Source organism: Lontra canadensis, unplaced genomic scaffold, assembly GCF_010015895.1.
Source record: "Lontra canadensis isolate GAN:19392208 unplaced genomic scaffold, GSC_riverotter_1.0 scaffold77, whole genome shotgun sequence".
NCBI classification, from domain to species: Eukaryota; Metazoa; Chordata; class Mammalia; order Carnivora; family Mustelidae; genus Lontra; species Lontra canadensis.
In genome coordinates, this window is record NW_022631071.1 from 1,348,914 (window position 1) to 1,372,692 (window position 23,779).

The window sequence follows — 23,779 nt, forward strand, 5'->3', positions numbered from 1 at the left end:
TTTTTTTTTTTTTTTAAGATGGTAGACTTGGATACGTTTAATTGAGCATGGTTAATAGCTGATGAGAAGAAGTGAAGGAGAGAGAGGGAGGAGGGAGAGAGGGGGACAGGAATCTACAATTACTGGATAGATATAAACATTTTAAAGCCTAATGATATATATTGCTCACATGCCTTCTAAAAGGGTTTTTAAGCAGCACGTACTCCTAGGGCAATTATGAAAGAGCTCTGTTTTTGGTACCTACTGTGTTGTCAAATATGATAAAAACAAACAAAAACTTTGCCAAAGAATCTCATTATTGCTCTAATTTGCTCTTACTTCATTACTAGTGAGTTGAATGTTTTAAACGTGTGTGTGTGTGTGTGTGTGATTTAAATCTATGTCCTTTGCCCCCAAACGTTTCTATTTTAGACACTTTATTTGCCTGTAAGTTAAAGGATCAGAATGGTATCATATTTTATCTTCCCAAATCATATGGTCTAGAGTCTTCATCTTTTAAGTACATGACAGTTTGACAACTTTTGGCTCAGCTAAGCGGAAGAGGCAGGAGATTTATCATCTGAGTGACCACAGATGGAAGTGAAAAGGGGGCCGTGTCCAGTCTTGGACCCCTATCCTCAGCCCTTAGGCTCCCTTTCCTAACCTGGAGGGCATCCCTCCAGTGACTTAAGTCTTTGGCTCTCAGACCACCCTTTCGGTGGCGCGGCCCCCTACTAAGGGGCCCAGAGAGCTGTGCGGCCCCTTTAAGAGTCCAGCTCCTCCCCGCTCCAGGGAAAGTTGCAGCTTTTTCCGCCTCCCGGGAGGGTGAGTAGGGCCGGCCGCCCGAGCAGGTTTGCTGCCTTCTCCGAGCCGGAGACCCTCCTTTGAATCTGGCACTGGGACGTCTCACCCTCTCGCGGCACCTGTTGCAAGTGACAGGTATGTCCGCGGCCAGCGGCCGCCCCTTCGCCCTCAGTCCCGGGCTCCCTCCGGCCCCTAGCGCCTTTTCTCTGCCTAAGCGCCCCCCACCCCTATCTCAGGGACCCGCGCCCTTCTCTACCCCTCTATCCGCTCTCCCAGTCTTTCCTTCTCTGTAGCTGACCGCCCGTCCCTTCTCCCTTGTCTGCTCTCCGGACCGCACCCCCGACGCTTTGACTCCAGTCTGCTTGGAGCGGTCCCTCCCGGCCAGTTTGCGTTCCTTCGGGCCTCTTCTGGACCCTTTCCTGGCCCACGAGTCGCTAACGGGGGCTGCACCCCTCTGGGCTGTGCCTCCTCTGGGTCTCGCCTCGAACAGAGTGGGTGGGCTTTTCCCGCCAGCCCCAGCTGGAGCCCCTCCGGAGCTGGCCCTGGGGGCGGGTGGGGTCGAGCTCCTAGCGGGAACTGCACCCTCAAAGACGTCTAGTCACCTTTGCGGTGGTTCTTTCTCAGCGCTTGGCCGTCCCGCCCGCTCTCAGCCTCGCACTGCTTCCGGACCTCGGACCTCACGGGGTTAGCTTCTCTGGCCTCCAAGGTCTGCCTGAGGTAAAGGCTGGAGGCCGGTTGGCTGTGAATCCTGCCTCAGTGGACTCCCACTGCGCCTGGGCTGGGGACCCACGGGTGTGCTCTGGAGTTGAACTGCTTTCTCTTAACACTCTTCAAGCAGGCGTCAGAGGTTTGCTCGTGGAAGAGGGTCTCCAGAGCCCTCAGACGGGGCACAGAATGCTCTAATCCCCAGTGATGGTTTGTAAGGAGCCAGAAAACATGTTCCTCTAGACCCCCAAAGTTGAATGTGATTTTTTTTTTCTGGTGCTGAAAACATTTGGTTATAATTCTGGTGAATGAACAGGTGATCTGTTTTTCATTAACTGAGATTTTCTTCCCCCAGTAAGTACCCTGCTTCTTGAGGACCGGAGGAGCTAGCATTCTGGAATATTGTTTTTGGCAGGGTTGACCCTAGACCTTGTGCATTTGAGTCTGCACTGCATCCTGGACCTCCTATTTTTAACTGGCTTCTTTTCTGTTCTTTAAGCTCCCCACCCTGACTCCTCATAAACCCATTGATATTAAAGTGTTAATAACCTAATGTGTTTACTTCACTGGGCTGTGGAGAGAAAGATGTTTAATGCAACAGAGTTGAGGCCCCACCAATGAAGTTTTTTTGTTGTTGTTGTTGTTGTTGTTGTTTTTGTAGTTGTAGGTTTTGGTTTTGTGTTTGTTTTTCGTTTTTTTTTATTGTTGTTTTTTGTTTTGTTTTTTGTTTTTTTGTTTTGTTGTGGGTTTTTGTTTTGTTTTGTTTTGTTTTTAGCACCTGCTGGAAATCCAAGTAGAAAAAGATCACCAATTTAGCTTGTGAGACTTCTCCTGGCAGGGATTGAACATTTCTGGTGCCACAATTTTAGGTCAGAGCAGTGAAATGGAGCTTGGAGGCCTATTCTGGGATAATTGGTCAGTGAGTGTATGTGGCATTCTGGTTCATGCTCTCTGAGCTCTCTCTCTTGAGGCTACTAATAATGGTGGTTAGGATCTGTTGAGCCATGCACAATGCTAAGTTCTTCACGTAGTCAATTCATATAATCCTCATGATAACTCTGTGGTACACACTACAGTTATAACCATATTGTGATGGAAAGGAAGCTCAGAGGTTAAGCGCCTTGCCCCAAATCACCCAGCTGATGAGGGGCCTAACTGGGCAGAGCTTGTGTTCCCATCCCTTGTCCCACCACTTCTGCTGTCTTAGATTTTAGGAACACTAAATAAATAGCTCACAGGGGAGGACTAAGTGGTTAAAAATTTCCCTTCCAAGCTAACGTGAGTTTTGGTCCTTGACTTGATTTCAGATGTGCTGTAGAGACTTGGGACCACTGACCTCACTGATGTCTTACCCTTTTCACCACTTCACTTCTAACAGGGGGCCAGTTGGCACATTACTACTATAAGCACACAGCCCTGAGTGTACCTGGCTGAATGAAGCCTCTGGGATTTTTAGCTCGGTAGTAACTGTCCTGAAGTTAGAGGGTAACCCTGGATTCTAGGGATGTGTGTCTGACTCAACTTCTTCCTTTCCTGTGGGCTAGGGAAGAGATGAGGGTGTGGTAAGTGATAAGGATTTCCCAACAGCCCGCCCAGAGAGCCTGAGGGTGAGTGTGTGCTTGTTTTATCCTGGGGTGGATGGATTACCTTCTGCAGCCACAGCACCAGAGAGAAAATGTTCTTACCCTATCCCATCTGTAGGCCTTTGATCCAAATGTTTCTTTTTCCTGAAAAGCTAGCTTGCTTCCCAGACCCACTCTCCTGCTGTTCATTCCTATTCACCTCTCAAGAATTAGCTCTCAGTTCCTCTCCTTTGGTACAACCTTACTGAACACACAATTCCTTCCCTGGAGCCAAATTACCAGTTATCCTGTCCTAAAGCACTTTGTTTACACCTCAGGAACACCCTGAACATCTCTCTTAGTTGTTTCTCCACCTGGAAGGTTGTAACCTCTTTTAAGGGCAAGGGCAGGATCTTGGAGCTCCCTTTCTCTTAAGTACAAGAGATTAATAAATATTCGTGCTAGGCTGGAGATACCAGGCCTTTAAAGGCCCGAGGGCTGGTGGTGGTAGAATTGAAGTCCACCAAACAGCTTACTGAGGCACTTGAGATCCGACAGCTAGGAGTTTGTACTTAAATGTCACTTCAGCGAGGCCTCTTCCTAACCACAGTATTTAAACTTGCAACCCCATCCCTGAACATTCTATATGCCACTTCCCTACTTTATTACTCTAATGTAACATTGTGTGTGTGTGGTTTTTTTTTTTTAATTTTTCTTTCTTCTTGCCTGTCCCTTCCATACCCTTCCATAATATATGTTCCATGTGGGCAGGGATTTATGTTCTATTTACTGGTAACAAAGCCCAGCACCCATAACAGAACTTGGCACATCATAGGTGCTTAACTAATATTTGTGAAATGAATCAATGAGTGCCATTACTGTTCTAGGAATTGGAACTCTTTTGTGCTCTCCTGGACCTAAAAGGAAGTATCCCTAGTCTGTCACCCTACCACAGGCTCAGTTCCCACACAGCTTTCCTTCTGCTGAGTTTTGCTTTGAGACTGCATTCCTGATGACAACTTTGACCTAGTTGGAAGTATTTCCTCTCTCTTTCTCTCTTTTTAAGGCATGAGTCTCTGAATGGAAACTTCTAAAGTGAAAATGGAAAGAGGCGGGGCTTCTTGTTGGTAGGAAGGGGGATTTGCGCTGAGAGGAGAGGATGTGGATTGTCAGACGTCTTCAGGCTTATCAGGCATTTGGCAGGCTCAGTAAGCTAGAGAAAGTTACTGTGTACTGGGGAAGTGAACAGCCAAAAAGAATTTAAGGTGGCACAAATTTGGCTTTGGCCTCACGTTTCCCTTAGATTTTTAGGCATGAGGTGGTTACTGTATTATAAACTTTGTGGAAAAGCCACTGTTGAGTGCTGTGTGTCTAGTACTTGACTAGTTTAGTTTTATACTAGGCGAATTCTGCAGTGTGAGGAAACCACTATGGAACAAAAAAGAAAAAAGGTATAATTGTGTTTAAATGTGGTTTGAAATAGAAAGAAAAAAAAGGGGGGGTGGCATCTGGGTGGCTTAGTTGGTTAACTGTCTGCCTTTTGCTCAGGTCATGATCCCGGAGTCCCAGGATCCAGCTGCATTGGTCTCCCTGCCCAGTGGGGAGTCTGCTTCATCCTCTGCCCCTCACCCCACTTGTGCTGTCTCTCAACTAAATAAATAAAATCTTAAAAAGAAAGGGGGAAAAAAGAAAGGAAAAAGGGGTGCCTGGGTGGTTCAGTGGGTTAAAGCCTCTGCCTTCGGCTCAGGTCATGATGAACCTGCTCACCCACCCCCGTCCCCGCCCGCCTCTCTCTGCCTGCTTCTCTGCCTACTTGTTATCTCTGTCTGTCAAATAAATAAATAAAATCTTTAAAAAAAAAGAAAGGAAAAAACCCTAGAATTCCTTAAAAGACAAGCTTGGAAGGAGTTGGGCCCTTAAAATGGTGGTATATGTGGGATTTTCTGTCATTTGATGTATGTTAACTTCTTTAAAACTCAAGTTTGTATTAAACTTCTGCTCAGCCTCCTCTTCTACTAAATTTATCTCCTCAACCTCTGAACATTGGAGTGACCTAGGGGTCAGTCCATGTACTTTTTTCCATCCAGAATCCTAGAAGCACTCTTCCAGTCCCATGGCTTTAAATTTAAATAAATAAATAAATACCATCTATCTATACACTCATCACTCCCACATTTATGTGTCTGACCCAAGCATTTCTTCTAAGCTGCAGCCTCATACATCCAATGGCCTATTTGATAGCTCTACTTGGATGTATGTCCAATAGATAATCAAATGTGACATGGCCAAAACAGGATTCCCAATTCTTCTCAGATTCCCAGCCCTTTCCCTCAGCCTTCTCTATCTCAGGAAAATGGCACCGTCATCCATTCAGTTGTCACCCTTGTGAACCTAGGGTCACCCTTGATTCCTCCCCTTCTCTCACCTCCCCACATCAATTCATTGGCACGTCCTATTGACCTGATCTTCCAACTGTGTCATATATTCTGTTGCACATCTCCATCTCCTCTTCCTGTTACCCTAGTCCAAGCAACACAAGGCTGCAATAAATATCTTTGCAGAGAGCCCACAATGGATGTAGATGTAGATGCACCCATACAAATATTTCTGTAGGATAGCTTTGTAGTAGAATTATTGGGTCAAAGGATATTTACATTAAAAAATGTAAACAGGCTTCACCAGAGTGACCTTCAGGAAGGTTTACACTCTCACCACAGAGAGTGCTTTTCTGCATGCCCTTACTGAGGGTGGACAGTCTTTCTAATTTTTGCCCGTCTGATAGGTGAAAAATAGTGTCTAACTAGTTTAACTTGCAGTCCTTTTATTACTAGTAAGGCTGAGTATTTTTTCATGTGTGTTGGCTCTTTGCGTTTTTCCTGAGACTTGTTCCATAAGACCCTTTGCACATTTTTCTTTTGGGTTATATATTTAATTTGTTTGTAAGAACACTGTGTTTATTAGGGATATTTATTCATTGCCTGTTACATAGTGCAAGTTTTTTGCTCTTGTCATATGTCATAACTTTGTTCATGCTGTGTACCCCTCTTGTAATCAGATAAAACACACTATAAAACATTTTGAAAAACATGTTCATTAGATTTGGCAATGAGGAGGTCAATGACGACATCAGTGCAGCAGGAGAGAAGGCAGATTGTAGAGGATTGGGGAGTGAGCATGGAGAAGGCCTGATAAGGAACATGCTATATACACTTTGAGGAGGCTTGGCTACAATGGGAAGGAAAGGGCATTTCCTGTAGACAGTTGGGTACAAGGAACAAGTCCATCTTGTTAATTTTGTTTAGTTTTAAATATAGGACATGAGCCCATTTATATGGAGATGGCATAGAACTTGATGGTACATAGTTGCTGAGGAAGTAGAAGGGTGCAGGCTCCAGAGTGAAAGAGGTAAAAAGACTGGTCTTAGAGTAAGGGAGGTAACTCTTCCACTGAGACGGGAGGGAAAGGGGCAGAACTGATGATGCTGTGGAGAAGGAAGGAACTGTGGAAGGACAAGATTGTGAGGAAGGTCCCACCTGATGTAAGGACTGAGGAACTGCGATAGCATTTGAGAGGGATAAAAAGAGGAGCTTTTTAGAGACCTGTCATCCAGATTGCCACAACACAGCGAGCCAAGAAAGGCTTGGATAACTTGAATTTGTCTCCACCGCGAGTCACAGAATCCTGTATCCATTCTCTCCAGCAGCACTCATCAGTCCAGATGTAGAAACAGAGTGTAGATGATCTAGTTCAGGGACTTTTCTGGGTAGCCATGACAGAAATATAAGAGGGCAGGAGATTGGACAGTGCTGGTGGAATAGTTTAAATGGTGGAACCCTGTGGAACCTGTATCTGTGACTAATTCTTCTTTGAACTTGAGTAATTCTTAAGAGATGGAAAATTCTTGTGGCATCTTGTACTGTTTGTTGTTTGTAGCTCTGTTAATTCAGGCATCAGAATAGCTTTAATATAAGTGTCCTTAAACTATGGTTTACAACTTACCAGAAAACGTGGGTTGATTTACTGAGGGCCTATAATGTACCAGTTTCTAGGGGAAGTACTTGAGATATAGTGGAGAAGAAGACCATGGCCTTTTCTTCATGGAACTTACTTCAGCAGAAGAGGTATGTGTTAATGTATCACATAAGTAGTGATTTCATCACCATTGTGATAAGTTCAATGACTAATTTTTTGGAAATCACATTGTCACATTGCTGTCTCTAACTGGTTTTACCAATTTACATTTACCAACAAAGTAAAATCTTCCCTTTTTAAAATTGAATACTGTCTTTTAAAAATTTTGCTGAATTGATAGGCATCCATGAAAACACTTTCATTACCAGTAAGAGTGAAACTTTTTTCTTTTTTACAGCTATTGGCCATTTGATCTTCTTTCTTCAAGAATTATCTGTTCATGCTCATTTTCTGTTAGCTACTTAAGTCTCTGTGTTTTTAGTAGATTTCTTTTCTGTATTTGAACCCATTAACCACCCTTCTCTCACTCCTCCCTTAGCTCTGGAAACTCTAAAATGTATTTTACCCAGTCTCTGTCCATTCCCTTTTCATCTTCTTTGAATTTCTTTCTTATCTACTTTAGAAGCTTTGGTGTGAATAGGGATTTGACTACATTTTTATTACTTGACCCAGCAAAAATAATACATATGTCTTCTGTTCTCCTTCCAAATTCTATTCCCCAGAGGTAACAATATTAAATTTGCATATCTTTCCAGATATTTCCAGCCTGTATAAAATATTTCCTGTATAAAATATTTCTTTCCTCTCATCCATCCATTACCATCCATTAATTCTATCTGTACTTGTATGTTAACAAATACAAATGGAATCATAATGTTTATGTATTGCAATGGATTTTTACTTAATATTTTTGTCAAGCCTTCAATGTCAGTAAAAGTAGAACTATCTCTTTTTAACAGTGTCATAGGTGTTTTCAAATGTGTGTGTGGAAGGAGAAGGTAAGATGGCAGACCCTAACCCTGTCTCATCCCTCAAACACAGCTAGAATAATTATCAGATCATTCTGAACACCCAAGAAATCAGAGGCCTGAGAGAACAAAAACTGCAGGTCTACATGTAGAAAAGCAACCGCCTTATGGAAGGTAGGAGATGCGGAGAATTGAATTGGGGGAGAGACAGCTGTGAATACAGTGATGGATTGGGAGCCTGCTTATGGAGGCTATTGCAAAGTATTATAAGCACAAGAGCACAAAATCTGAGCTTTTAGAAGTATGCTACAGTGGGGGATGGGCCTGACTTAAAGGTGCTCAGGTGACAAAGTGGGGTGGAATCCCAGGTGTGACACTGTGGTCTGAGCATCCCCTGGGTTGCAAGAAGAATGGGTAGTGCTTAACTGCTGCATTGTTCCCAGGCCTGGGAGCAGCGACTCCGGCTGAGCGCTGAACCATGGTGCTGGCTTTCTCCTCTGTTTTGCTGTAAACTGTGAATTGCTATGCAGTCCTGTAACTGCTTTCCTGTAATAGGCTGGCAAATGGCAAAAACGTGGTGAAACCCTCCCCCAGAGGAACAGTGTGTGTCCATGCCATAGGAGTCCCTAAAATTTGGAATTTTCAAACTCAGTCGCAGGCCTGAGATGAAAAAAAGTTAAGACACAGGCAGGGTGAACTCAGGGTTCTGATGGAAATCGGGGACACAAGAGTGATTGATTGCTCTTCTGTGATGGCTCACTAAAGATAGAGGGCATGAACTTTCAGCTCTAGGCCTAGAGAGCTGGGCGCAGCGATATTCATCCCACCAATCAGCGCTGAAAGCCCTCAGGGAGCAAAAACAGTGCCACCTAGTGGAGGCTGGAGCTGCTTACACCAAGTCCCACCACTGCTGCACCCTGGAGGTGCATTTCCCCTAGTGCAGTTCCACCTGAGAATCAGTACAAGCCCTTCCCCAGAAGACCAGCAGGAACAACTTGCTTGCACCAAGTTTACCAATGACAGACTGCTGCAAAGCTTTAGCTCTAAGGGAAAACAGAATCTAGTTTCCTTTTTCCTTTTATTTTTTATTTTATTATTATTTCCATTTATTTTATTATTATTTTCCTTTAAAATTTATTAAATTAATTCTCAGGGTTCTGGGATCCGGTCCCGCATCGGGCTCTCTGCTAGGCAGGGAGCCTGACTCCTCCTCTCTCTCTCTCTCTCTCTCTACTTGTGATCTCTCTCTCTGTCAAAGAAATAAAATCTTTAAAAAAATTTTTTTTTGAATTAATTTTATTTTTTGTTTACTTACTTAATTTATTTTGGGATCTAGATTTTTTTTTTTAACAAGCAGGCCAAAACACACCCAGGATATAGTCTTTTTTTTTTAAGATTTTATTTATTTATTTGACAGAGAGAGATCACAAGTAGACGGAGAGGCAGGCAGAGAGAGAGAGAGAGAGAGGGAAGCAGGCTCCCTGCTGAGCAGAGAGCCCGATGTGGGACTCGATCCCAGGACCCTGAGATCATGACCTGAGCCGAAGGCAGCGGCTTAACCCACTGAGCCACCCAGGTGCCCCCAGGATATAGTCTTTTTTTTTTTTTTTTTTTTCCTATTCCTTATTTTTCCTCCTTCTTCTTCTTCTCTTTTCTGGAAAATTGAGGAAACAGAGAAATTCACCCCAAAAGAAAGACTGGGAAGCAGAACTTAGCCAGGGATTTATTTAATACCAATATAAGTAAGATGTCTGAATTAGAATTTTAAACACTGATTATAAGGATACTAGCTGGCCTTGAAAAAAGCATAGAAGACACTAGAGAATCCCTTGCTGTAGAAATAAAAGAACTAAAATCTAGTCAGGCCAAAATTAAAAATGCTATACCTAAGATGCAATCCAAAGTGGAGGCCATAAAAATGAGGACGGACCAAGTAGAGGAGCGAATCGGTGATAGAGAAGATAAAATTATGAAAAATAATGAATCTGAAAAGGAGGAAAGGGGGTGCCTGGGTGGCTCAGTCGGTTAAGCATCTGCCTTGAGTTCAGGTCATGATCTTGGGGTCATGAGATGGAGCCCTATTTTGGGCTCCCTTCTCAGTGGGGAGTTTGCTTCTCCCTCTCCCCCCTGCTCATGCTCTCTCTCACTATCTCTCTCTCTCTCAAATAAATAAATAAAATATTTATTAAAAAAAAGAGGGAAAGAAAGGTAATGGATCATGAAAGTAGACTTAGAGAACTCAGCAACTTACTAAAATGTAATAACATCTGTATCATAGGAGTTCCAGAAGATGAAGAGAAAGAAAAGGGGCCAGAATGTTTATTCACAAAAAATTATAGCTGAAAACTTCCTTAATCTGGGGAAGGACACAGATCTCATAATCCAAGAAGCAGAGAGAACTCCCCTTAAATTCAACAAAAACCAGCCATTGCCAAAGCATATCATAGTCAAATTCACAAAATACACAGACAAGGAAGGAATCCTAAAAGCAGCAAGGGAAAAAAAAAGTCCTTAACCTACAAGGAAAGACAGATCAAGCTCACAGCAGATCTGTCCACAAAAACTTAGCAGACCAGAAAGAAGTGCAGAAAATATTCAACGTGCTGAATGGGAAAAATAGGTAGCCAAGAATTCTTACCCACCAAGGCTGTCATTCAGAATAGAAGGAGGGATAGAGTTTCCCAGACAAACAAAAACTAAAGAAGTTCATGACCACTAAACCATCCCTGCAAGAAATTTTAAGGGAGACTCTTTGAGTGGAGGGAAAAAAAAAACCCCAAAATCAGCAAAGACTAGTAAGGACCAGAGAACATCATCAGAGAGACCAACTTTACAGGTAACACAATGGCACTAAATTTATATCTTTCAGTAATCACTCTGAATGTAAGTGGACAAAATTCTCCAATCAAATGACATAGGGTATCAAAATGGACAAAAAGCAAGATCCATCTGTATGCTGCTTCCAAGAAACTCATTTTAGACCTAAAAACACCTGCAGATTGGAAGTGAGGGGATGGAGAACTATCTGTAATTATAATGGATGTCAAAAGAAAGCCAGAGTAGCCATACTTATATCAGACAAACTAGATTTCAGAACAAAGACTGTAAAAAGAGATGAAGAAGGGCATTATATTATAATTAAGGGGGTTAGCTATCAAGATCTAACAATTGCAAATACAATTGTGCCCCCAACTTGGGAGCACCCAAATATATAAATCAACTAATAAGAAAGAAACTCATTGATCATAATACAGTAATAGTAGGGGGCTTTAACACCTCACTTACAACAATGGGTAGATCATCTAAGCAGAAAATCAACAACGAAACAATGGCTTTGAATGACACAGTGGGCCAAATGGACTTAACCGTTGTATTTAGGACATTTCATCCTAAAGCAGCAGAATGCACATTTTTTTTGAGTGTTTGTGGAACATTCTCCAGAATAGATCACATACTGGGTCACAAATCAGCCCTCAACAAGTACAAAAAGATCGAGATCATAGCATGCATATTTTCAGACCATAGTGCTATGAAACTTGAAGTCAACAACAAGAAAAACCTTGGGAAGACCTCAAATATGTGGAAGTTAACATCCTACTAAAGAATGAATCCGTTAACCAGGAAATTAAAGAATAAATTAAAAAAATGGAAGCAAATGAAAATGAAAACATGATAGACCAGAACTTTGGGATACAGCAAAGGCAGTCTTAAGAGGGAAGTACATACCACTGGGTATTTACCCTAAAGATACAAACATAGTGATCCAAAGGGGCACGTGCACCCGAATGTTTATAGCAGCAATGTCCACAAGAGCCAAACTATGGAAAGAACCTAGAAGTCCATCAACAGATGAATGGATGAAGAAGATGTGGAATATATATTCAATGGAATACTACGCAGCCATCAAAAGAAATGAAATCTTGCCATTTGCGACAACCTGGGTGGAACTAGAGGGTATTATGCTTAGTGAAATAAGTCAGTCAGAGAAAGACAACTATCATGTGATTTCCCTGATATGAGAAAGTGGAGATGCAACATGGGGAGTTTGGGGGATAGGAAGGGATGGAGACAAACCATGAGAGACTCTTAATCTCACAAAGCAAACTGATGGTTGCCAGGGGGAGGGGGGTAGGCAGAGGGTGGTGGGGTTATGGACATTGGGGAGGGTACCTGTACCCCTGGGGCTAATAATACATTATATGTTTACAAAAAAAAAAAATAGGGAAGTACATACCAATACAGGCCTACTTCAAGAAACAAGAAAAGGTTCAAATACACAACCCAACCTTAAACCTAAAAGACCTAGAAAATGAAGAGCGAATAAAGCCTAAAGCCAGCAGAAGGGAAATAATAAAGATTAGAACAGAATTAAACTATATAAAAACAAACAAACAAAAAACCCTAGTAGAATGGATTAACAAACTAAGAGCTGGTTCTTTGAAATAATTAATAAAATTGATAAACCACTATGAGACTTATCAAAAACAAAAGAGAAAAGATCCAAATAAATAAAACCATGAATGAAAGGGGAGATCACAGCCAACAGCAGAGAAATGCAATTATAAGAGAAAACTATGAAAAATTATATGCCAACAAACTGGTCCACCTGGAAGAAATGGACAAATTCCTAGAAACCAACAGACTACCAAAGCTGAAAAAGGAAGAAATAAAAAAACTGAAGAGACCTGTAACCAGCAAAGAAATTGAATCAGTAATAAAAAGTCTCCCAACACACAAAAGTCCTGGGCCAGATGGATTCCAAGGGGAATTATACCAGCCATTTAAAGAAGAGTTAATACCTATTCTTCTCAAACTGTTCCAAAAAAGATAGAAATGGAAGGAAAACCTCCAACCTCATTCTGTGAAGCCAGCATTATCTTGATTCTAATACTAGACAAAGACCCCACTAAAAAGGAGAATTACAGGCCAATATCTCTGATGAACATGGATGCAAAAATTTTCATTAATATACTAGCAAATTGAATTCAACTGTACATTAAAATAATTATTTACCATGATCAGATGGGATTTATTCCTGGGCTGCAGGGGTGGCTCAATATTTGCAAATCAATCAATATGATACACCACATTAATAAAAGAACAGATAAGAACCATATGATCCTGTCAATAGATGGAGAAGAAGCATTTGACAAAATGCAGCATCCTTTCTCAATAAAAACCCTCAACAAAGTAGGGCTAAGTGGAACATACCTCAGCATCATAAAGGCCATATACGAAAGACCCACAGCTAATATTCTCAATGGGGAAAAACTGAGAGCCTTTACCCTACTGTTGGGAAGAAGACAAGGATGTCTACTCTCACCATTACTATTTAATGTAGTACTGGAAGTCTTAGCCTCAGAACAAAAAGAAATAAAGGGCATCCAGATTGGCAGGGAGAAATCAAACTTTCTCTATTTGGAGACAACATGGTATTCTATGTAGAAACCCTGAAAGACTACCAAAAATTTGCTAGAAGTCATACATAAATTCAGCAAAGTTGCAGTATATAAAATCAATGAGCAGAAATTGTTGTATTTCCATATACCAATAATGAAGCAGCAGAAAAAGAAATCAAGGAATTGGTCCCATTTGCAATTGCACCAAAACCCATGATATCTAAGAATAAACCTAACTAAAAAGGTTAAATATCTGGGCTCTGAAAATTGTAGAACACTTTATGAAAGAAATTGAAGAGGACACAAAGAAATGGAAGAGCATTCCATGCTCATGGATTGGAAGAGCAAACATTGTTAAAATGTCTGTGATTCCCAAAGCAATCATACATTTACCGCAATCCCTATCAAAATACCAATAGCATTTTTCATAGAGCTAGAACAAACAATCCTAAAAATTTGCATAGGACCACAAAAGACCCTGAATAGCCAAAGCAATTCTGAATAAGAAAGACAGAACTGGAGGCATCACAATTCCTGATTTCTACCTATAATACAAAGCTGTAGTCTTCAAGACGGTATGATACTGGCACAAAAACAGACACATAGATCAATGGAACACAATATCCATACAGTTGTGGGTCCATTTCTGGACCCACAACTGTATGGATAACTAATCTTTGACAAAGCAGGAAAGAATATCCAATGGAAAAAGGACAGTCTCTTCAAAGAATGGTTTTGGGAAAGCTGGACAGAAATGAGCAGAAGATTGAAACTGGACCACTTTCTTATACCATACACAAAAATAAATTCAAAGTGGATGAAAGACCTAAATGTGAGATAGGAAACCATGAAAATCCTAGAGAACATGTGCAGCAACCTCTTTGACCTTAGCCATAGCAACTTCTAACTAGACACAGTCTCTGGAGGCAAGGGAAACAAAAACAAAAAATGAATTATTGGGACTTTTAAAAAAGATTTTAAGAGACTCTTAAGATAGAAAACAAACTGAGGGCTGATGGAGGGGCGTGGGTTGGGGATGGGCTAGGTGGGTGATGAGTGTTAAAGAGAGCACTTGTGATGAGCACTGGGTGTTGTGTGTAGTGATGAATCTCTGCATTCTACCCCAGAAACCAATATTTCACTGTATGTTAACTAACTACAATGAAAAAAAAAAGGAATAAAACCAGTGGCATAGTATTCCATTATATATGTACCATAGTTAACATAATCAGTTTCTTATTGGTATATGTTTATATTGTTGTATAACTTTTTTGTTTATTCAAACACCAAGCACCCTTATGATACGTATTTGTATGTGTACTGGAATATCAGTAGGATAAGTTTTTCAAAATGTAATGGCTCCACTGAAAAGTGGTAAGTGGTGTTAAAGATCCAGAGAGGTCTGGGAAGATAAAGACTGGCTACTGTCCCCTGGATTTAGGAGGTTCCTGGTGACCTTAGAGCAATTTCAAGGGGTGAGTGGCCTGGAATGCTAGACTTTGGTAGGTTGAGAATTGATTGCAGATATGAGGAGGTGGAGGCACTGAATTTGGAGAATTCCTTAGAGAAACTTGGCTCTAAATAGCAGTGAGAGTGGTAGTAGGGAAAAGGTTGAGATCTAGGGATGTTTCTTTTTTTTCCTAAAGATTTTATTTATTTATTTGTCAGAGAGAGAGAGAGAGAGAGAGAGCCAGAGTGAACACACAAGCAGGGGGAACGGCAGGGAGAGGGAGAAGCAGGCTCCATGCTGAGCAGAGAGCCCCATGTGGGGCTCAATCCCAGGACCCTGGGATCATGACCTGAGCTGAAGGCAGATGCTTAACCAACTGAGCTATCCAGGTGTCCCAAGGGATTTTTTTTTTAATTTAGGAGAGATTTAGACATTTAAAAGCTGATGGGAAGGAAGGGATAATTGATGGAGCACAGTCCTTACAAGGTGAAGTTTTTATGCTGGATAGAAGAGGATCCAGAATGAAGTGGAGGGATTACCCTTAAACAAGAGGAAGTACATTACTAGGTGGGAAGAACAAAAAGTGAATATAGATGAAAATAGATTTATAGATTTGGTGGCAGGAACTTGTCTGAGGGGATTTATATTTTTCTGTGATGTGGGAAGAAAGGTTATCTTTAGATCAGGGGTTGAAGTGGGGCAAGGGTTGGGTTGGAGATTTGCAGTTCTTAAGGAAGGTTTAAAATAGTTATTGTAGTGAACAGGAAAGCATAGTTGGGGTGTCAGGCAGTGTTGAGGTCAGCTTGGTGACCAAGAATCATATTGATAATAACCTACCAGACTGTGATTTTTTTCCAGTAGACTTCAGTAGCTCCAGTGCAGGCATAAAGCACAACAGTTGGGCTCTTGTAGGGTTATGTTTTTATCAGATATTTGCAATGAAAATGGGTCATTGAGGATATTGGCAGAGTGAAGTTGAAACAGTAGAATTCAAACTGCCTAGGAGAGGAAGCGAAAACAATTAGGAGCTGACAGAGCAGAAGCAGAAGGGTATTTGAATTAATGATATCAAAAGTGAAGTCCTGGATGATAAACTCTTAGGTGTGTCTGAATATATTTGGTATTTTTGTTGTCAGCTCATTTAATCAACAAATATTTATTGTATGCATATTATGTGCCAGACAATGCCCTGGGCACTGAAGGTATAGAGATGAACAAAACAAAGTCCCTTCTCTCATACAGCTTGCTGTCTAGTGCGGAAGATTGTTCATTTTTATAAAGGGGCGTCTTCATTGATATGCTGATTACTGTTTGTGTAGTTATATTTAGAACTAATAATGAATGATAAAGTGAAATATTTACATATATAGGGTGAGGAAAGTTCAGATAGACATTTTGAGTGCCTCCCTTATTGTATGTTATAGTAACTGAATTATGAAAATTTATACCCCCTCTTAAAACTTTTTAAGGTAATTTCATATGCTATGCCAGAAATGAAGATAAAGATATACATACATAATTTGAACATTTTAGCAGTTTTAATTTTTTTATGCTTTAGGATTTTTTTAATATCTACATTGCTTCTAGCTGTAGACCAGATGTCGATATTGCATGTACCAATCTGGTTCTAGGGATTTAATGTAATGTGTTAAGTAATTATGGTTAAGCAGTTTAGGAGGGAAAGAGGGTATGTTCATATTTTTACCTTTATTTTATATTTTCCAATTTATGCCTCCTCTTTTGTGTATATATACTTATGAATATGTTAATATTTTATTTGAACTGAAAGAAATTAGCATTTATGTCTTATAGGCCTTAAATAAACCTTAAAATTATCCACTACATATAGAGTTAAATTTAAGTTCAACCACAGGTTATTTGATTGTGTTTTAAGGTTTCTGTGGCCGTAGCTAGATCACAGCATCCCTAAAATTAAAAAAGAAACCAAATGCATGAAATCACAGTTATGTGTGAACATGGGCTGGATTAGTCATGAACCATCATGATTTCTCATCTAAGGGGACTGTGTGGGTGATTTTTAAGTGACATGGCTTGCAAGAAAGAATTAAATGATTAGCTAGAGTTCAGTTTAGAAATCCCCACCATCTGTGACCCTGGTAGAAGAGGGTCTTCCCTACAAGGGTGATGGTTTATAAAAGCTCATTGACTAAGGAAAGATAATGATGTACACAGTCATGGGACTTACTGAAAAATGACAACGTGTCAGCTCTTACCAGACTTAAAAAAATATTTTGTGCATATAAATGATCTGGATTTTAAAACATTATATTTTTTAGTGGGGAATTTTTAATCTGTTTAAGCCTCTGGTCTGTTAAGGAAAAACAGTTGGGCAGAGAAGAGGATAAACTGGGCATCCGTCCCCCCTCCTTCAACCTCATGGGGCTCTTGTGAGCCTTCCTGGCTTATGTGACAGGTAGCTTTAAGTGTAGGTCTTGGGAGCTGGAAAGCCAAATGGGATTTGACATATATATGCATTTCTCTTGTTGCCAAGGGTGGTATTTGGACACATGGTCTCATTTTTATGATCTTTTATATATACTTACTTCTATGTACCATGTTTATGGAGATCTGCCTTCCAGGATTGGTAGTAGGTTTAAGACGTCTGGAGTTGCTGAGGAGAAGGAAATAAAGTGTGAAATCATGAAAATTAAGACCACATTTCCATGTATCCAAAAAAAAAAAAAACCACCCTGCAGGAGAAATATATATATTAAGACACCCAACATCCCTCTGGGGCTTACTTTATTTAGAGAAGTATGTATTATTTTAAGTGGGAATTTCTTCAGACCATTTATGAGCAGAATTTGGTGGCATTGAAAGGTAACCATGTGGTTTCAATCTGGAGGAAATTGTCCCCAACTGTGATTCTAAGAACTAACAAAAGAGATTATATTTTAGTTACTTCCCCCATATGCTCCTACTGTCCTTTAGAAGGGATATCCTGGATGAGGCAAGATCAGGGGACTGAGAAAGTAAGCCAGACTGAGGGCCTCTCAAACGTTCATCTGTTACTAGCTGAGGATTTAAGAAAAAAAAAAAAACAAACAAACTCCAGTTACTGAGTGTATGGTGTCCCTTTTCCAAATTATAAGCAATATTATCAGAAAAACAAGAGACTGTATAGTATAGTGGTTAAGAGGTCAGACCCTGGAACCATACTGCCTGGGTTCAAAGACCAGATTGTCTCTTATAGGATGTATGACCTTGGGCAAGTTACTTGCTGGACACGTGCCTCCCTTTCCTTGTTTATAAAACATGATAATATAGTATCTGCCTCACAACATGATCATGAGGACTAAATGCATCTATAGGAAGTGCTTAGAAAAGTGCTAGGTACATAGTAAACATTATAAAGTATAAGCTGCTTCTCCGACTCTTTTTTCATCTTCATCAGTTGGTGGGTATCTTTAAGCTATCTGAAACTGCTAATGCCTCGGTGTATACAAACTCCACTTTTATAGAACCTGTTTTGAGAAGGATTGTAAGGGGCAAAAGAATATTAGTGTAAATGCTAAATCAGAATCTTGTAAACTTGAGAGCTAGTTACAAATTTCTCATTGTTAGGGGAAAAAAACTAACAACTTGGCTAACATAACACTTGAGAATGGACCCCACTGCAGGCATGCCTGGGCACATTGTCTGAGATTTCAGGGGCCTAGACGCCACTTGACTGTTAGGAAGCCTCAATTGCCCTTTGGGTTTGGGGCCTTGATTCTGACTCCTCTACTTTATTACCGCTCTTGTTTTTCTTCTTTTGATCCTATTTTTTATTTTATTTTTTTAAGATTTTATTTATTTATTTGACATACAGAGATCACAAGTAGGTAGAGAGGCAGGCAGAGAGAGAGGGGGAAGCAGTCTCCCTGCTGAGCAGAGAGCCCGATGTGGGGCTCGATCCCAGGACCCTGAGATCATGACCTGAGCCGAAGGCAGAGGCTTTAACCCACTGAGCCACCCAGGCACCCTGATCCTATTTTTTAAATTGTACTATTTTGTTATGTTTTATGTATCTTTTTAAGTCATATTAAATCCCATCTGGAACAATGTATTAATAAATAGTTTTTCAACTGGTCATATCCAATTACTAACATTTACTTAACATTGATGCTTGTCAGCCTATCTCTATGCAGAGAGGTATGGTGACTTTCCATCTGGAAAAGACTACTGATTAGATTTCTCAAATATCACAGTGAGATGTTAAAACAGCTATATGCTCATATTTTTTTCAAAGCATATGGTTAATAATAATTAAAATTAAACAGCTGCCAAATTGGCTGCTTATTCCAGACTGGGCACTTTTATGTGCCTTTTACTATGCCTTTTACTCATGATGTACACTGGAATCGTCACAGCCTTAGGCAGGAGCTCCTATTTTTAATCACTGTTTTTACAAATGGGGAAACTGAGACTCAGGGAGGTCAAATAACTTACTCAAGGTCACACAGCTAAAAAAGTAGTGAAGCTCTGTTTGAAAGCCAGGCAGCTTGGTCGTAGATCCAGTGCTTATAGGCACTATTCTAAGCAATACTTCTCTTAATTAGAAATCTAGCACATTAGAACCTCCAGTTCTAGTAGAAGAGAATGTTCTGTTTTACAGAACATTCACAGGTTCTGCAGGTTTTACCTGAGTGTAATGTCTTCTGTATGCCCCTTTCCATCTCTACTACCACTGCCTTTATTTTGGGCTCTCATCATCTGCCCCCTGGATTTTTATCACAGCCTTCTCAAATCTATATTCTGCATAACTATCAGAATGTTCTAGCAAGTCTTTGCCTTACCTAAAACTCTTCAATGGTTTCCTTTGTCAGAGGCTAATTATCCATGTTTCTGAGCATAGTATATCAAAATCTTCCCTTTGCATGATATGATTCTCACACCTTGTCTCTTCCACACCCCCCTGATAATGTACTTTCCAGTACTGCTGTATTGCTTGCTCATACCATGTTGCTTTATGCTTCCGTGCTTTTGTAAATGCCGTGTGCTCTACTTGGCTTCACCAACTGGTCCACATTATTTACAACCAGTTCACGTGCTACAGCTGGTATCTCTTTCTAGTTCCCTTCCCCGAAGCTGGAGTAGGTGTTCCACGTTGGTGTTCTCATTTTACCTTGTGAATATATTTCTTGGATCACCATGTTATTTTATGATTATCTATTTAAGTATCTCTTTGAATAGGCTGTGAACTGCTTTTGGGCAGGGGCTGTACATGATTTTATCCTTAGCCAGTTAACATTGCCCTTAGCATGTAGTTGGCCCTCCTAACTAGGAAGTATTCTGTAAATAGTGCGGAATACAGAGCTTCAGGTCAGGGAATGAAGTGGGGTTTTGAAGAACTAAAACCACACGAATATTCAAAGTTAACTACCAGGACAGTAGAGGGAGGTCTCACAGAAGAATCTTTGGGTCACATACATTTATGTTATTTAATCCAGGAACCAGAAGGGGCTTGGGGGGGATGGGAATAGGGGTCTAAAGAAAAGTTGGAAAAATTACCATATTAAGTGTCTAAAACAGGTATATTTTATTTTATTTTATTTATTTTTTTAAAATATTTATTTATTTGACAGACAGAGAGAGAGAGATCACAAGTAGGCAGAGAGGCAGGCAGAGGGGATGGAGGGAAGCAGGTTCCCCGCCGAACAGAGAGACAGACTCGGGGCTCGATCCCAGGACCCTGAGATCATGACCCGAGCCGAAGGCAGAGGCCCTAACCCACTGAGCCACCCAGGCACCCCTAAAACAGGTATATTTTAATAAAATATTTAGAGTTATTTTCTTAGAGGGATATCTACCCTAAAATTGAAAGGGACAGTTGATAAAATGTCTAACACTACCCAATTTAAACATTTTATTAACTGTAAGCAGTGTTGTATGTTCACTCAGCTGTTACCAACCAAAAAAATGTTATCTGTTGGTGCCTTTGTGCATAGGTGGCTGGATCCAAATAAGGAGATTTGGGGAAACCCTGCATCTCTGGAAGCTTTCTTTTCATGGAATCTTTTTTTTTTTAAAGTGTGCAGATTTACCACATAATCTATTTTGGTCTCACTTCTGTGCTCTAAAATTCACTCTTTTACCTTTAGATTTTCAAATAGTATTTTTTTCCAAAGGGAGTTGGATTTTGCCAGCTTTTAAGGGCTCTACCTCATTCGTGTTTTGGAAACCCACATATAATAAGTATTCATTCTGAGAATGCTTAAGATTGGTCTGCTTCAGATACTGTAATTGCCTTGGTTACAATTAGTTAATAGAGTTCACTTTGGAATACACTTCATTCATGGCAGCACAAATCCTTATTTGCTGCCCTATTTGCCTCAGGGCAACTGTATCACAATCATCAGAGTGATTTATTCTTTCCTAATTAACATATATAAATATATATTAACATATATATATTGCATCATAAATATATGCAAGCAGAATCACAATAACATATGGCAGTTTGTAAAAATGGTTTCCCTTCATCCTCCTTTAAGCAAAACTTGCCCAACTTTTTTGATCATTCTCCCTTACCACTAAAAATTTCGATCACCCCTAATATATGTATATTTACTTATAAATGGCATATTAACTGTACTAATATTATATAAGAGATTCATTTCTATAAAAATAGAAATAAAGGTACAATAGATGAAATGAATACTTTAAAATTAATTTTAGTATTTATCAGGGCACCTCGGTGTCTCAGTTGGTTAAGCAACTGCCTTTGGCTCAGATCATGATCCTGGAGTCCTGGGATCAAGTCCTGCATCAGGCTTGCTGCTCAGCGGGGAGTCTGCTTCTCCTTCTGACCCTCCCCCACCTCGTGCTCTCTCTCATTCTCTCTCTTTTTCTGAAACGAATAAATTAAAAAATTAATTTTGGTATTTATTAATGGTGTAATAACATTTGCTCTCATTTTTTCCTTTGCTCTCATTTTGATGAGAACACTGACATTAAATGTACTTTGTTTAAACAAAACATTGGTTTATGATACAGCTATTCGAAAGCCTGATTCTAAGTCCTATTTATTCTTATACTTGATTCAAGTGACTGTCAGAGCTGAAAAAAGAAACAGAACATATAAATCTAACAATAAAAGAAGCCTATTGTTGAATGCACTTACTAAATAATGATACTCATAGTTCTGGGAAACAATTATGCAAACATTTTGTTGCTGTTTGATCTTCTCAGCTCTGAGCATGCATGCTGTCTTTTCACATTTTTTAATTCAAGTATAATTAGCATACATTATTATATTAGTTTCAGGTGTGCAATATAATGATTCAACAATTTTATACGTTTTTCAGTGCAGCCACTGTGGGAAACACTATGGAATTTCCTAAAAAAAATTTAAAATAGGGGTGCCCATGTGGCTTAATCAGTTAAATGTCTGCCTTCAGCTTGTTCATGATCTCCGGGTCCTGGGATCAAGCTTGCATTGGGCCCCCTGCTCAGCAGGGAGTCTGCTTCTCCCTCTGCCTCCAACCCTCCCCTTCCTTGTGTGCATACTCTCTCTCTCTCTGTGTCTCTCAAATAAATAAGTAAAATCTTTTTAATAATTAAATATAGAATTCCTTTATCATCCAGTAATGCTACTACTGTCTTCCCACATTTTCAACAAGTGGTTCAAAACTCACTGAAATTCTTCATGGAAGTGTCAGAAGATAAAACACACATTTTAGGCAACAAAATTAAATAATAATGAAAATAATTTCGAATTTACTGTATATTGTTTATTATTTATAAAGGATATCATTTTGCACAATGAAGGAAACCATCAAAAAGGCAGCCTACTGAATGGGAGAAGATATTGCAACTGATATATCTGATAAGGGGTAATATCCAAAATATATGAAGAACTTATGTAATGTAACACACAAAAAAATCCCCAAATAATCTGATGGGCAAGGGAACTGAATATTTTCCTAAAGAAGACGTACAAGTGGTCAACAGAAACATGAAAAGATGCTCAGTATCACTAATCATCATGGAAGTACAAATCAAAACCACAATGAGATATCACCTTACACCTGTCAGGCTGGCTAAAATAAAAAAGGGATGCCTGTGGCTCAGTTGGTTAAGCATCTGCCTTTGGCTCAGGTCATGATCTCAGGGTCCTGGGATTGAGCCCCACATTGGACTCCCTGTTCAACAGGGAGCTTGCTTTCCCCTTTCTCCTGCCCCCCCCCACTTGTGCTCTCTCTCACTCTCTCAAATAAATAAAATCTTTGGGAAAAAACACACAAAAAAACAAAAATAAAAAATAAAAAAAATAGCAAGTGTTGGTGGGGATGTGGAAAAAAAGGAACCCTTGTGTGCTGTTGAGAATGCAAATTGGTGCAGCCTCCATGGAAAACAGTATAGCATTTCTTCAAGAAGTTAAAAATAGAATTACTGTATGATCCAGTAATTTCACTACTTTTGAATTATGAATTTTGGGTTATTTACCCAAAGAAGATGAAAACACTAATAGAAAAAGATATATGCACTCCTATGTTTATTACAGCATTATTTAAAATAGCTAAGATACAAAAGCAACTCAAGTGTCCCTCAATAGATAAATGGAGGGATGTGTGTGTGTGTGTGTGTGTGTGTGTGTGTAGATAGGTAATGGAATATTACTCAGCCATACATAAAAAAGAATGAGATCCTGGCATTTGCAGTGATATGGGTAGACCTAGGGGGTATAATGCTAAGGGCAATAAGTTAGTCAGAAAAAGACAAATACCATACAATTTCACTTCTATGTAGAATTTAAGAAACAAAACAAATGAATAAAGAAAAAAGACAAAAAAAAACCCACCCAGACTCTTTATTTTAAATTTCTTTTCAGCTTAACAGTATTGTTTTTTGCTCCACCCCCTGTGCTCCATGCAATACATGCCCTCCCTAATACCCACCACCTTGTTCCCCCAACCTCCCATCCCCCTCCCCTTC

At 40.0% G+C, this 23,779-nt stretch overlaps 1 protein-coding gene across 8 annotated transcripts in view; it reads left to right on the forward strand.

Annotated features, from left to right (window-relative positions):
- Positions 1-846: 846 nt before the first annotated feature.
- The window catches only part of SYTL4 (synaptotagmin like 4), a 60,437-nt gene continuing 37,504 nt past the window's right edge, over positions 847-23,779 (forward strand). For 2 of the 8 annotated variants that reach the window (XM_032881775.1, XM_032881779.1), the window contains exons 1-2: positions 884-918; positions 7,093-7,171. The gene's annotated coding sequence lies outside the window, so the exon portion shown is untranslated. Of the gene's footprint in view, positions 919-7,092; positions 7,172-23,779 lie in introns of all 8 variants that reach the window. The other 6 variants (XM_032881783.1, XM_032881777.1, XM_032881782.1 and 3 more) reach the window with 5 other exon arrangements.